Raw genomic sequence first — 13,465 nt, 5'->3', positions numbered from 1 at the left:
CTCCGCTCATCGCACACTAATGGTCGAGCAAGTCAACCGCGTGAAATGAGTGAATAACGTCGAATCTGGGGGCTCTAGATCTAACGGCAGAGATCGCGCCCGATGGAGAAACCGGATTTGACAGGGGAATTAAGCCGCGACATAAAAGTTTGAAGTCTGATTTGACCACTGAGTTGGCGGATGAGTCATTCCACAGTGCAACTGGATTACCGAACCGTCAAGGAAGAGCTGGCACAATTCATGAGAGGACAAGTGGCCACTTCCCTGTGGACAATGGCGATGACGCAGAGGCAGGGAACTTGAAACGAACAGCAGCAGGCAAACCGAAGGGGCGGAAGAGGAATCGAATGGAACAAGATGACGAAGAAGAGAGAAGAAGAGAACAAAGACAAAGAGAGCGAGAGAAAAGAAGGGACAGTGAAGCAAAAAGTAGAAAACAGAGAGTCGAGCTGACCTAAGGCAGCATCGAGCAAATAGAAAGCTTGAGAGGTTCAAGCAATCCCTGAGATGATCTGTTAGGAATTAAGCACCACATTGGGCTTCTCCAATTAAAGACCAAAGAGGTCAAGATCTAGTAAGAAAAAGAGTCTACGTACTCTAGTGGCTTGGGGAATCCAAGAACCACCCTACCAAGCATCATCTGTTTCAGGAGACTCTAATTAAGCTCCTCACTAAAAAAAAAAAAAACTCTGCTTTGAAGACACAATAAAGAAGGCCACCATTGAAAGCTGGACCAGAGACGTAGCCCTGGATAATAGGGTGAACTCCTTATTAAATCTGTTGTGTTCTTGCATTTGCTTACTGTGTTCCTCTTATTGTTTTCCATTCTTCCAATGTCTGTGTATTTTACAATCTGATCGATTTGTTGCCTAAACTAACATAGACACACACCAGCACATGAGTCTGTAATACCTTCATTTAATAATTCTTTAACTGAGATCACTCAAGAGCGATTTTTAGATTAATTGGGGACTCCCAAAATATATGCAACAGTATGTGGGAGTGGTTTTCGTAGTAGTGTTGTCTAATGCGTAACCATTCGATGAGAGAATTCCCATATACTAACCATGCATGGAGCACCTTCGATATACCTGAAAGTACTGAAGAACGGTCCTATACACTTCCGTGCATGGAACTGGATTTCACCCCCAGGGATACAACGCTAGAAAACAACGACAACTCCTACATTTAAGGATGTCGGAACACATCTCTAGCCTAGACCTCTAAATGTTTTTCGTTAATGACAAATTCTCCTTAGATTAATTGAGGTAAATTTTAAGTTTATCTTCAATTAATTTGTAGTTTTAAGGCTCAAAATGAGGTCACCTAAACACCTATGATGCAACTATCATGAGAAAAGGATTCTTTCCATTTCGATGAAAGATAATCTAGTAAGCAAAAAGATTCAAACAATGATGAAATAACGAAGAATGTAGCAAACAAAGCTTTCCTAACTAGATCTTTCACTTTCATTTTCCAAATGCAACCACCAAAAGCAAAATGATTTCAATGAATGAGTATGCACTTGATGTACTTTTAGCTTTCAATCACTAAACAATGTAATCTATGTCCAATGGTAAATCTCAAAAAATGACTTTTCAAGGCAGTGTGATCTAATGCACTTTACGAAAAGTAAATTATGAGATGAAATCTAAATGAATGCAAAATCAATTTTTTATGGTCTCAAAAGAAAAAATAATGCTAAAACAACAACAGATCAATATTCCTTCCAAACATACAAGCAACAAACAACAATTTTAATTGACTCAACGAAGCAAAGACTCAACCAAAATTTACTTTCACCACTTCAAACAATAGGAGGGACATTTTCACACCACAAAGGAACTAACACAAATCAAAGAAAATTCAATGCACACAGAGCAAGAGGATGGCCTCAGAGATTAGGACACGCTAAAATTTTGAGTAGAAACCCTAAAAATTCTCAATTTTAAGGATAAACACTACTTTACATAGCAAAATCTGTGCTAATAGGATCATCAATGCTACTTTACATAGCAAAAATTATGTTGGCAACACTACTTTACACCAAAAAATCCGTGTTGGATGAGAAAATGGACCAGCGCAGGTAGACATTGGAAGACAGGGTTTCTAGCGCGACTGTACTGGGAAAAATTCACGTTGTCAACACGACTGTGTCTAAGAAAAACATGTTGAGAAAAACCCTAGATCTGATACCCTAAATGACCGACTACTCAGAGTGCAGACTCAAAGGCAATCAAAACCAAGGATCGTTGAAAGGTGGGCAAATTAATCAAAAAGGCCAAATGCAAAAGGAGGGTTGAAAGAGCTATAGGCTCCCCAGTGGAGTCGCCAATTTGTTATCTAGGATATCCCTTCTATGGATAGAAGTGATCCATCTAGTCCAATGAGTGGCCTAATAACAAATGAAATAAATACATGCAAAACTCTCATAGTTTAAATCAGAATGACATGAGAGAGGAAATATGGCTTAACTCACTCCTATACGGTCACTTTTCAATGTTGATCTCCGTATCCTCACTTCCAAGCTTGATCCTCGCTATTTTGTTCCGAATGAATACCTACAATAGAGATCAAACAAAGACAAAAAAGGAAAAACATAGCATATGCATTCTAATGTAAACCATATGACAGATCAAGGAGCATCATACTAAAAAGTAATCATATACATGCTTATGGAAAGTAAACATGCATTGTATTAATAATAAACATAAGAGGGAAGAATACAACCACTACCCTGATGTTGAAGCCTCCTTTGAGATGGGTTTCCAAGTCCAATCCAAGACTTCTCAAGCTCTCCTTTCTCCTTCATAAACTTGCAGCAATTAGGCACAATTTAGCAGCAGCATGACCAAACTAGTGTGACCAACCATTTGAGGGTGTAAGGGAATGCATTTATAGGGAAGGATAGGTAGTTAAGGATCCACAAAAGGGGGAAGAAGGTCCACATCTTAAGGGGAAGATCCCTAAAGGTAGGATCAATGACTCAAAATGGGAGAACTAGGCCATATCCTTATTCAACAATAACCAGCTCGTCGTTCTTGAGGCTTCTGGTAAGAGAAGCTTTTGCTTCATTTTTGGAGAAACTCCCTGTTGACAGTGTTGTACCCACCAACATTCAGGGGATCTCCCCGGTACGAATTCCCAACTATACCTCACATCGTTTGGTGTAGGAGTCCCATCCGGTATGATGGCACGGTTGCCATTATCTTAAAGATTTGCCTTGGATCTTGCTTGTCAGCACATGAGAGTGGTATACTTAGTCTTCAAACATCGAGGTTCGTGTGCCTGGCTTAGTGTAACTTTTTTCTAATTTCTTTCACTACAGAGGGAAAGGGTGAGAGTGAGTCTCAAGTTGAAAGGGAATAGTCCCAACTCTGTTAGAGACACACAACACTTTAGGACATGCGCAGCTTCCGGCAGAGTAGTCCAAACAGATGTGCAAGTCACAACACAAAGTGAACAGATAACACGTACAACGCCTAGCAAAATATTCCACACGAGTGCGATAGTCATTATAACAAGTTTACAAGAATGAATTTGTCGAGTGTCCGGCGGAATAGTCCACACGAGCGAGATAACGTTAACAACTGATACAACACATTTCCAACAGAATATGCACTAAAACAACCGAAATAGTTCAACTATCTTAATATAGGTTAAAGAAACATGCATTACAAGCATCCAAGGAATAGTCTGACAAATTAATACAATACATGTGTGAAAACGTTTTGGCTTTTTAATAGGCTTTTGAATTAAGCGAAAGTTCGAAGACACATACGTACACTATACATCATTAGCCACAATAGCGGGGCGTTGGAGCCACTGCTCGCTCCTCAAAGAAAATACTACAAACTCTCAAGGCTATGTGGGAGGAGCCAAGGTGAAAAAGGCCTTTGCATTTACAAATGATGAGTATATATAGCCAAGGGTGAACTTGACCCTTCTGACTCTTCGACTTCCCTTATGACTGTTTGACTTGCATGACTCTTCAACTTCGCATGTGGGTCTCTTGGACTTCCACGTTACATTATATTGATTACAATAGTATGGCCCATAGTAGTGACGTGGCCGAGATGACTCATGACATGACTCGACACGACAGTGCTGGTATGTTCATGCCGATGGTGGTGTGCATGTCGAGTTGCAGTGTTGCTGAATGATGAGTGTGCTCTTGGTGTATCATAGCTTCACCTCTGCATGGCAAGGTGTGTGGAGCCTTCGATGGTATTGGTGTTATCTTTATGTTTGCACATGCATGTATCATCTTCACTGATGCTTGGCATGCTTCATGTATTCATCTGTTCACAAACAAGTCTCCTATCATACGCTCCTTATTCATCTCGTTCATCTTCGCACCATGTCTCATCCATGTACATGTATCTATAATCATTCATGATGAGACAACATCAAATCTAGAAATCCCCTAGTCTACCATGATGCATCATCTTTCATTTTTGAGTGCAGGTGACCGAGAGAGAGGACAAGGCTCTGAAACTGCGCAAAGCACATTTCAGGCCAGGATGTGGGGCTTCGGGGTACTGTCAAGAAAAATTATGCAGAGGTCACTAGGAGGTTGGGTTGAGAAGTCCGGAACAACAGTGACATTCTGCGGGATATGGCTCGAATGGGAGGAAGAACTGCACATTTTTTCCAGGGAAGGCAGTGCAGGGAGCAGGGAGGACTGGCAGTCAAAACTGCACAGACTCTCAAGGGAGACTAGGAGAGGGTTGCAGGAGCTTGCTGTCCAAAACTACGCAGAACTGGGAGGCATTCATGCAGGACATGTCTATGCAGTTTCCGGGCTGAGCAAGGTGTCAGGAAGTTGGTGGACAGTCCAAGAAAACTGTGCAATTTTCAGGAGGAGCAACAGGCCAGCTTATAGGGGGACTGACTGATAGAACTGCATAATTTTCAGAGATAGTGTAGTTACAGGCAGCAGTTTCTTGTCCCTCTTGTCTGTGCAATTTCTTTAGTTAGTGGAGGTAGGCATGCTAACAACTTCTATGCAATTTTTTGGAGGATTGAAGCTCGGGGTCACCGCCCAATCAAACTATCTAGTTGACCAGTGGGAGGCTTGATGGATTGGCTTGTGGGCAGCGCAGATTGATATGGCTTCTTCAAAAACTTCTGTGTTGTTCTAGGTGAGAGTCAGCAAGTTCGATTCCAAGATTGCGAAGTGCAGACTGCCTGAGAGGTAGCATTAATCTCTGCACAATTCTGGGCAACAGTTCTTAGCCACTGAGGGATGAGAATGCGCAGTGAAGCTCAGTGGAGGTTCGACTAATGGAGGGTGGTATGGTCAACAGCTATTTTGAAAAATGACTGTGTGTGGGTGAGTGAACTCGTGTATGCATGACCTTGCAAACACACATTCAACATGACTTGACGACAAGACACCTCGTACCAACAAGAAAACATATGCTTAGTGTGACTGACCAAAGGGTGTGAGCGACAAGTGCGACACTTGAGATAGATTGTTGAACGACCGTGACGACACTTGCGAGACATTGCCTACAACTTTGTGTGTGAGTGTGATAGATGCTTACATAGCAAATACAACTTGTACACATGAAGATAGACCTTGAACATAGCCTGAAAATGATTGCAAGCACGACATTGCAACCAACATGATAAAAGACGACCAGTGAACGGTCAAGCGAGGAGGGTGCAAAGACTCTACAAAGGCTCATGGGATGAGCCTGAGCATTTGAAAATATCAAGGAAAAAACCAAGGAAGGCTCTGAAATTGGTCGCAGAATAAAATTTTGGAGGGTGTTGCAGCTGCTACAACACTTGGCGACACACTGGTTGAATACCAACTTCTCTGTTTTGGTCCTTTGACATCACAGGGCCTTGGTCCATCAAGGAGTATTGAATCGTTGTGTGGGTGACTTCGACTTCCCCACTTACCCCATGGATAGACATGGTTCACCTTTTGCCAACTCAGTCAAACACAACAAGTTTCATCTTGATCATAGTGTTTCAAAATTGGTAAGGTTTGGCAAAATTTTCAGAGTATATGTTTTCATCTCTAATGTTGCTCGCTGCTAGCAAGCCTGGAGAGTAGCCCGACAGAGTCACGCAGGAACACATGCATTGCTCCACCGCCAATGAGCCTGGTCAGTACCCTGATGGAGTTGCATGCTTCACCTCTCTGTGTAAGAAGCCTTTCTCTTCTTTTGCCTTTGTATTTTGAAAAGAGGACTGTGCATAGGCACTTATTTATTTTTGGGGTGGAAGAGGGATCCTGACTTATTGAGAGAAGAAGAGGTTGTTCCTTCAGAGAAGCATGTAAGACCTCTGATTTAGGTTTACTCATTTAGATTTGCCCCTTCTTTGTTTCTATTGTTTGGATGAGCTTGAACACACATAGTAGAAGACTGAGTATAGGAATGGGGTTTCCCAGTGTGGACATAGGATCATGGTTGGAACAGAGCTTCCCTTGCGGATGACTCGTATTTCCCGTCAAGTCTTCATTGATCGAAGGTTATAACCAATCACAGAGAAGACGGACACAAGACTAGCCAAGTACTGCAGTGTCACAAGACTCTTTGGATCTTAGCCACATACTCATTCAAAATCCAAAACTCAGTAGATGAAAACACTTATTGGAAAACCAAAAATAGCATGGTATTAAGCAAACAAAACAAAACGAGGAAAAAATAGCAAGACAAAATGAAAAGACAACAAGCAGTAAACATACTATGTACATGGCGCGGGGCACGACCCCAACTTACTGAAAGTAGTATTTTAGATCTTGGTCATTGATAGGAAGGTTGCCAATCCTACCTTCAAGTGATTGCAGACGATACGTGTGTGGGCCAAGCTTCTCCTGAACAGTTTACAGACCAATCCACAGGGACTGGACCTTCGTATGTTTTCATTTGTCTTCATGGGGTTTGTCCAATTTCAAGATTAAGTCACCCACATCGAAGTTAGTGTTCCCTGTAGACTTCTTGTCGAACCATCTCTTGATATGGTTCTAGTGGAGTAGGAATTTTTATTTTGCTTTCATCCTTTCTTCCTGCAACTTGTGAAGTGTATCCATCCTACGTTGAACTAGCAGACAAGGTTTGCCTTGGGATTCTTTGGACAATTGGAGTGGAGGAAAGTAGATGTTTAGCGGAAGGATGGCTTCTTTCCCATAAACCAGGAAGTATGGCGAAGTGTTCAGAGAGGGTTTGGGTGTTACATGGTCAACCCATAAAGCATTCGTCAAAGCAAAGTGCTAGTTACATTGTTCAAATTTAATGGTCTTCTTGATAATGTGGATAAGGTTTTTATTTGTAGATTCTGCAAGACCATTTCCCTACAGGGATTAGTTAGATGAGTGTTTAAGCACGATACCATATTGCAATTCAAAATCATAAAGCTTTAAATATGCAAAGTAAGTTGCATTGTAAAAAACAAGTGATACCAGAACGCCAAATCGTGAGATGATCTTCTGTTGAAGGACGTTGATGACTTCCTGGTCATTCACTTGCTTAAGCAGAACTGCTTTTTCCACCACATGAAGTAATCTGTAGTTGTTAAGATGTAGTGGTGTTGTTTCAACGAATGTGGGAAGATTTCCTCAATGATGTCCAGGCCCCACTGTTGGAACAGTTCAGTCACTGCAGCAGGGTGCAGCGGGGTTGCTGACCTTCGTGTTCTGTCGACGCATCGCTGACAGACCAGGCACTTGCAGGCATAAGCATGTGCATCCTTGAATAATGTGGGCTAGTAGAAACCAAGTCGCCTGAATTTGTGTGCAGTGGTGTTTCCCGCGAAGTGGCCCTCGGCTAGTTCATCATGCAGATCATGCAAGACCTTCTTTGAATCACATGTCTCCGGGCACCTAAGCAAAATTTCATTACTCTGATTTTTGTAAAGCGCTTCATGCACCAATTGATAATGTAAAGCTTTGAGGTGAAGCACCCTCTTCTGTCTCGTGGAGAAGTGAGAGGGTATGGTGCCATGCTCAAGGTACTAGTGAACATCTTTGTACCAAAAGTTTTTGCATGAAGTGGGTGCTGCTCACTCTACATCGTACATCTCAATTTCTTACTCCCAACTAGTGAGCTCTTCTTTTTCCTGCTGGGCATGGACTGCTTCAGCTACAAGTCTGTAGAGACCATGACCCTTGATAGTGTGAACTGGCTTGATGTCAATATCATATTCCTGCAATACTGTCATCTAGTTCGAACGTCTTTCACCCAGCTTTTGCTATACAAGCAATGATCAGACTGTTGGGTGTGGCACAAAGACTATGAAATGGTTCTTCAACAAGTAGGGTCTGAATTGTTTCACCGCCTTGTATACTGCATATGCTTTTTTTCCAATGGCGCGGTAGTTGAGTTTGGGTCCATGCATGCTTGCACTCATGAAGGACATGGGACGTCTATCATTCAGCTCATCCTTATGAGTGAGTATTGCAGCAAGCACGTTGTCAAAGGCGAAGGTGTATAACAACAAATCCTTGTTAAAATATGGGTTGTAAAGTATGGTGCCATGCTCAAGGTACTAGTGAACATCTTTGTACCAAAAGTTTTTGCATGAAGTGGGTGCTGCTCACTCTACATCGTACATCTCAATTTCTTACTCCCAACTAGTGAGCTCTTCTTTTTCCTGCTGGGCATGGACTGCTTCAGCTACAAGTCTATAGAGACCATGACCCTTGATAGTGTGAACTGGCTTGATGTCAATATCATATTCCTGCAATATTGTCATCTAGTTCGAACGTCTTTCACCCAACTTTTGCTATACAAGCAATGATCAGACTGTTGGGTGTGGCACAAAGACTATGAAATGGTTCTTCAACAAGTAGGGTCTGAATTGTTTCACCGCCTTGTATACTGCATATGCTTTTTTTCCAATGGCGGGGTAGTTGAGTTTGGGTCCATGCATGCTTGCACTCATGAAGTACATGGGACGTCTATCATCCAGCTCATCCTTATGAGTGAGTACTGCAGCAAGCACGTTGTCAGAGGCGAAGGTGTATAACAACAAATCCTTGTTAAAATATGGGTTGTAAAGTGCAGGCACATCTTCTATAGCCTACTTGATATGGGTGAATGCATTCTTTTCCATCTTACCCCAGCTATAGACTACATCCTTCTTGATCATGTCTTGCATATGTTTCACTATCTGTGCATAATCCGAGATGAACTTCTGGAGGAAGTTTATCTTTCCCAAGAAGGAATGCATGGCTTTATTGTTGGCTGGGTGAGGAATCTACGTAATCATCCGAGCTCAGTCCACATCAATATTGATCCCACTTCTGGAAATGATGTGCCCGAGGACGTTCCCCTTAGACACTGTGAATACACTCTTTTTGGGATTCAAGGATATCCTGTATTTTTGGCAGCGCTCGAATATCTTCTTTGGATGGCATATGTGGTCTGACCATTTTCTAGAAAAGATAGTCACGTCATCAAGGTACACCACTACGTTGTCTCTGAAATGTCCATGAAAGCAATGTCCATGGTGCACTAAAAGGTTGCACCTGCATTCACAAGCCCAAATGGCATTCTCCTATATGCGAACGTACCCCACTTGGTACGGAAGGTAGTTTTCAATCTATCAGGTTCCGCTACCAGAACCTAGTTATATCCTAAAAAACCATCGAGGAAGGAAAACATTTATGCCCCAGATACTATCTCTAAAATATGCTCCATTGACGGCATGGGGTAGTTGTCTTTATTCGAGTCGTGGTGTAATTTTCGGAAATCAACACAAAAGCGGACCTCCCTGGACTTATTACGTATAGAAACTAAGTTATAAACCCACGTGGAATGACAAACTCTGTAAATGATCCGTGCATCCAATAGCTTAGCCAGTTCTTTCTGTATGAGGGGTTCAAGTGACGGATGTACTTTTCTCAGCTTCTGCTAAAATCGCTTGACCCATTCTTTGATTGGAATCACATGTTGGATTATTAGTGTGTTGTATGTTTTCAAGCCATCGCATGTCCACGCGAACACATCCTGGTACTGTTTGAACAAGCGGACAAAGGCTTTCCACTCATGTTGTGTGCAACATGTACTGAGATTGACGAACTTCAGATATTTTTTTGTTCCCAAGTTGATATGTTCATACATCATGGTGGAACTATGGGTTTTGTTGTTCCTTGGCCCTTGAAAGTGATTTTGTAAGTCATAGAGCATTTCAAGAGATACCATACCCTTAGGGATGAGGTTGCCTTTGTTGTCATCAGCTGCGGCTTACAAAGACTACTCGTTCTCATCTTCCTCAATCACTACGTCCTTGAAGACATCAATGTTAGCAATGAAGTGCAGTATTTGTTGATCATCCACAAACATGCAAATTATTTATGTTATCAGCAATAGAAGGCTTATACAAAATTTCAACAATAAACCTATCCCTAAGTGGTGTCATCCTAGCAGTTGTGTTAGGTAAGGCATTGACAACTGCATTACGCATTCTTAGCACAATAATGATATTGAATGCTTGGAAGGTAGAGAATAGTCGCCATACCTCTTTCTGATAACTTTTGAGATGAGGTGATAAACAGTGTATGGCGTTATCTACCTGTCATACCACGATTTCTGAATCACCTAACACTTTGAGCGTGGCAACATTGAGGCTTATGGATTTGTGCAAGCCCAATACAAGTGCTTCATATTCAGCAGTGTTGTTCATGCACTCGAACTCCAAGCGGCTTGAGATCAAGTGTTTCCTGTGCTTTTGGTCTATCAAGACACACCTGGCTCCAGAGACATTTTATGTCTTTGATCCATCAAACTACATGGTCCACAACTCGTCTGTACACGAACCGCTTGATGCGCTAGTACTATTGGTGCCACTGTTACTGCTACTGCTAATAGTGTTACAATGTATTGTACATGTTTCATTTCCATCAGTTAGGCAAGGAAGGAGACCCAACTGCATGTCTGGTGGGGTTGGAGTTGGTTGTGCGAGATAACACCCCAGCTGTGTTTCCAAGAGGCAGTTTCCAAACATGAGTTCCATGAAAGCCAATGGTTCGTTCTCACCATTGATGGGAGTGACATTATGCTTCATGTATCTCTTGGATAACACTTGGATCTAATTGCTTTTTCCCTGGTACAAAAGCCATAAGTGTGACCAATTTGTGGCAAAGTACCCATTCAACTTGTTGGACCAGCCTTTGCTATGCAGTGAGCCATACGCTTCCAATATGTCCACAATGACAATGTTGATGCACTGGTGAAGTGGTCATCATGATATAATTAGATCATCACATCCTAAAGTTCACCAATGGATGGTACATATGTTTGATCAAATTGGATGATCTACACAGATGTCTTTCTCCATTACGCATTGATCTGCTTGGCAATGGAGAGTGGCATGATGTTGGTTGATGTGCTAGAGTCAACCAAACAGTTGTGAACATTGCAGTCAAAAATTTCAAATGAAAGCAAGAATGGAGGGAAAATAGAGTTTGCTTCTTCTATATGGAGTGTGTTGAGCATAGTTGTGAGTGAACTGGTAGATGTGGTTGCTCCCTTGCTAGTAGAGGTTGTGTTGTCTGCAGATGTTTACCCCAATGCGCACAAAATAATGTCTCACTGACCCTGGATCTTAGCTAACTCAAACAAAGAGATGTTTGCGCGATTTTTCTTCATATATTCCACAATATTATAATCAAGAGCGAGTAAACTCATCAATATGTTCGGGGTTAGACTCGTGTTTGTACTGTCAGACGAGGTGTTTTGAATTTTACTGCTCATGGACGTACGCTTGTCTGTAGTTGTCTTCCCAGGATTGGTTTGAGCTTTTTTATTTGGGACGGCTGGTGGATCAACCTTCCTCATTAGCAGTTTTAACTTTTCTCACACCTCCCCAATAATAGGGGGAGCCCCTTGACTTCTGATATTGTATCGACCACTTTGATTTGGGGGCTCCTTCTCAGTGTTCATTTTCTGTGTTGCTTGTGAGCATTGATACATGTTGATCATCTGCCCAGTGCTTGGTTCCTCATCAGATGCAACATATTCCTCATCATCTTCATCTTTCGGCTGAAACTGCACATTGTTTATCTTGTTTGTCATATTGACATACATCGAGTCTGCAACTCGTTTCCATTCCAGACAAGTCCCTTTCGAGTGACAGCCTTCGTGGAATGAGCAAAACTTGGAGTTTGCGAACATGTCCATCTGGAACACTAAACTAGAGCTTTGCACAATTTTAGCCGGGAAGTGGTTGCTACCTGATGACATGCTCCCCTTTTGTTGTCTGGGAGGTTGGCTGCTAAAAGATGTCTCAATTGTTCATTGCTTTAGCTCAGACGTATTTGTTGTTAAGTTCCTGACAAGACAAGTAAGGGTTTCAATTTAACTTGCTTCTTTGTCTTTCCCCTTACTTGCAGCATCTTGGGGCTTCCTGCTCGCATCCTTGGAGTCTTTTTTTGGTTCATCATTCTTGATGACTCCAATCGTGCGCATGTCCTTTTCCATAGTGATTGCCTCTTTTCAATTTCAAGTAACGTCTGTTTCGCAGCTCGCTTGACGAACTGTGCAACACTGGTTGGCAGTGCAGACGTATAATAGTCGATAGTGATGGAGTAATGGGGTTTTGTGTTTGCTACAAACTTGTTCAAGATGCATAAAAAAATTTGATTAAAGTATTTCACTTTTTTTTTCGACTCCATCTTGAGACTGCCCAACTCTTTTAGGAACATGGCAAGGGTCTTGTCATCAACAATTTTTTCCAAAAACATTATTTTGAACATACCCCAGTTCTGGATGGATTTGACAGGAAGGTTGTGATACCATAGTGCTGCTTGGCCATCCAAGATACACGAAAATAGTCTGCATGCAACGTTGTCGTATTGTACCTCGAGTGTCTTCGGCTGTAAGTAGAAGTTGTCCAAGTGTTCTTTTGCCTTCACTGTTCTGTCAGGGTCATACTTTTTCAACATCCTATTTGAACACTTGGGCATCCTACGCAAAGCACCCGGGAGAGCCAATGGTCCTTGAAACATCCATTTTAAGTTTTGGTCAACCATGTCTTCTTCTTCTTCGTCCTCCTCTTCTTCAGAATTTGATGGTTCCACCTCTAAGTCGGTTGGCTTGTCTCCGCCTCCACCTCCTCCACTGCCTTCCCCTCCACCTCTTGTACTGAATTCTAAGCCCAAGATCATGAGGGTGTCCTATTCTCCCTGTCAGAAAACTCAGGGTTCCTCTCCGTTCTCAACAGCTTCTACCAAACCTTCAAGAGTGGCAAGAACTACTTCTTCCACTGATGAGAAAACAACTCCCGTGGGAGTGATCTTTGACTTCTTTGATGTGTATGGAAGATCTTGTATTCCTGCAATCAATCCAACTACTTTGGCAAACCGACGGGTGATGGGACGGACAGAGCGAAGGTGCTGAAACGAAATTTCGTGTTCACTCTAGGAGGTGAGGAGTAACCAATTTCAAAGTTGCGCATAGGTGAGAGGGAGTGTGAGTTACTGCCTTAACCACATGATTCACGAATG

The sequence above is a fragment of the Pinus tabuliformis genome, chromosome 2_1 (genome assembly GCF_031772625.1).
Source record: "Pinus tabuliformis cultivar Carrire ecotype Pingquan chromosome 2_1, CPIR1, whole genome shotgun sequence".
Lineage (NCBI taxonomy): Eukaryota > Viridiplantae > Streptophyta > Pinopsida > Pinales > Pinaceae > Pinus > Pinus tabuliformis.
Note: the sequence above shows the minus strand (reverse complement) of the source record.